The sequence below is a fragment of the Aedes aegypti genome, chromosome 1, assembly GCF_002204515.2.
Source record: "Aedes aegypti strain LVP_AGWG chromosome 1, AaegL5.0 Primary Assembly, whole genome shotgun sequence".
NCBI lineage: Eukaryota > Metazoa > Arthropoda > Insecta > Diptera > Culicidae > Aedes > Aedes aegypti.
Window position 1 is genome coordinate 179,884,746 of NC_035107.1, and position 2,900 is coordinate 179,887,645.

At 33.4% G+C, this 2,900-nt stretch overlaps 1 long non-coding RNA gene across 1 annotated transcript; it reads left to right on the forward strand.

The window, feature by feature from the left end:
• Positions 1-1,310: 1,310 nt before the first annotated feature.
• On the forward strand, positions 1,311-1,689 carry LOC110674566. The gene is made up of 2 exons (XR_002498992.1): positions 1,311-1,547; positions 1,604-1,689. It is a non-coding gene; the product is annotated as an uncharacterized LOC110674566 (long non-coding RNA).
• Positions 1,690-2,900: the final 1,211 nt, after the last annotated feature.

The following is a 2,900-nucleotide window of genomic DNA, read 5'->3' on the forward strand; positions in this document are numbered from 1 at the left end:
ATTAAAATACATTGTAGAAGGAAAGTTATTGGATTTTAGTTTAGATTTAACATAGTTGAAGAAATTCTTTGGACAGTTTTTGATTTCTGGATCAGTTTTGGAGTTGTAGCTTTCATATGCCAATCGCATTGCTGAGTTGAGCTGTACGCTCATGTTCAAGTATACTTGTAAATTCTCTTGATTGTTATGCTTTTTGTAAATTTTATGTAGTTTCTGTTTATGATTCTTCAAATTTATCATTTCTTTATTGAACCAAACAGGATGTTTTGAAAATCCATTACACCTTCTTTTAATGATTGGTACTTCTTCTAATATTATTTTGAACAAACAGTTGTAGAAAACTTCTGTTGAATTATGTATATCATCATTGCTTCTCAAAATCGATTGCCAGTTGATATTATTTAATTTATTTCGAATACTTCTTCAAATTCATTGTCAATATAGAAATCTGTATTAGAAATAATCTGATAAAATTCTATTGCCGTGTGAAACACTTCATTTCTCCAAAGTGGAGTCAATGCCTCATTAACACAAAAGTCATCAGAGATGTTTGTCAGCAAGAGATCAAGATAGCAGTTTTGTTGATTTTTTCATGATTGATTTGATTATGACCTAAGTTTGCAATTTTGTCAAATATAAACTGTAGCAATTCATTTTCTCCAATGACTGGGAGTAATATATAATCATTGGCCATATCTGGTATAAAATCAATAGGGGTATTCACTTAAAGCAGCGTAAACTGAGATATTGGTGATGAAACATTTCAAATGAAATATTCCTTTTTTAGCTTCAGACGATGAAAAATAAGAAGCATATACCGTTTTGTCTCAAATTCCGAACAGACTCATATTCCGAACACTCGGTTTTTGTATGGGGATTTGGTTGAAATGTTTCGCTGAAATATGTCACCAAATAACAAGGAAATGGCAGTCAATTGCAATTCAATTTTAACGTCTTAAATATAATTTATACCGCGGGAGTAGTGATGATTCTCTAGTTTGAGACCAGTAGCATCAGCTCAGATAAATTTATTTGCGAAATTTTTCATTTGAATATGGTTTATTCGTGCTGTTCGGAATTTGAATCAAGGTGTTCGGAATATGAGACAGAATAAACACAGTGTTCGGCATTTGAATCAAAATGTTGTTCCATACTTTAACGTAAAAATAATACTAAAACTAATTAAATCAACATTATTATGGGTACACCCACCAGCTAACAGTTAGGCTTCGCGAAGAAATTATAATTTACACAAATATCAGCTAATTTATGGCAATCAGATGCATTTGAAGCAGGCATTGCATTTCATCTCATCATTTGATCATCTGAGAAAGATACGGATCGAATAACAAGATATCATCTTAGAGCTCTTTGATCGATCTTTAGTCAATATCTTTGGTTCATTTGATGCTAGATAAAATCTTTCAACTCAGCAGTCCACGCACAAGAAATTAGAATGATAAACAGTCGAAATCGGTGACAGCGTGCGATGGCAATTTCATAGCGCTTTTCGTTTAAAACAGTCAATTGGAAGTGAATCAATTGAAGTAAGTAAATGATGCTTATTTCATGATATCAAATAATCCATGTTTTTAACTTGTAGGTTTTCAAACTACCGAGAGATGCCATTGGTGTCCGAATTCAATGTGTCCTGAATCATCCAGAATTAATACGTAATTCCATCGACAATTAGCAGATTCACAATTAACCGGATTGTCTCCTAAGGATCTCCTACAAAATATGCGTTAAGCAAGACCCTTGTTTTTTTCGGAAAGTTTTGTGCGTGGGATTCCAGTTGGGTTCAATAAAAAAATCTGTGCAAAAACGATATGTTCAATACTTAATTTTAAATATACAAAACATCTTACAATAAAAAATCAAAGGTTATCCTACTTACTTCGCTATGTATTTGGATGGAAATGCTTTTTAAATGTCCACGAATTTTGTCCAAAAAATCCAATGAATAGAATACTTTTAGGACCACTCAAGATACAATCAAAAGATCAGCTCAATCAGCTAACTAGAAAACCACTGAAAATGTCAAAATGGATGAAATCTTACATATTATCATGTCAATGATATCACAAGAACTTTGTCATAGATCTGGACACGTCAAACGATGTATCCACCAAATGCTCACAGTAAATATGCACAAGTAGGTATTCCTGAAATCCTTTAAACATTTTTTAAACATTGAATCTGCCGAGGATCTCGAAAGCGTTCCCAAGGGCGAATTTCGCCCCAAATCATCCGCTAAGCACTCAAATTGCGGACCTTGATTGTTTGTCGATTTACGCATTGCACTGAATTTCTTAAGCATTACTAAGTAAAAAGCAAAATGTAGGTACATTAGTTGTGGATCAATCCTCCAAGAATATTCATACAAAAGTATCATCTTTCAAACCGTTTTGTAGTGAACACAGTTTAAGCCTTATTGTTTGACTTATTCAAGCTTCTCTTTCACCTTTCATTTTTAAATTGGTCAGTTAATTTAAGGATTAGATCCTGAATACCTTCGCACAGTTAAATTTTCTAAGATGATTTAGCAGATTGAAACATTATCTGTACCCCCAAACAACTGTCAAGATCTTCTGAAGCATCATATCGAAAGATAATATCACATCAAAGCGCTCTTGGATTGAGGATAAAATCTCTCCACCATCCCAAGATGATCTAAGTAATCAGATGAGATTGTAATGCCTGATTTGAAGTCACTGTTGGCCTTAAGTGTTCGGAATATGAGTCAAAACGGTAATCTAGTTACCCAACACAAATTTCAGGCTTGTCAGAACTTTGTTTATTTGAATTACGAAATTTTATTCTTCGCTTCGTTTCAGCTGACTGTTTTCTTCCCGGATCGCCACCAAAGACCGACCAACAGTACTGATGCAACAAGAACT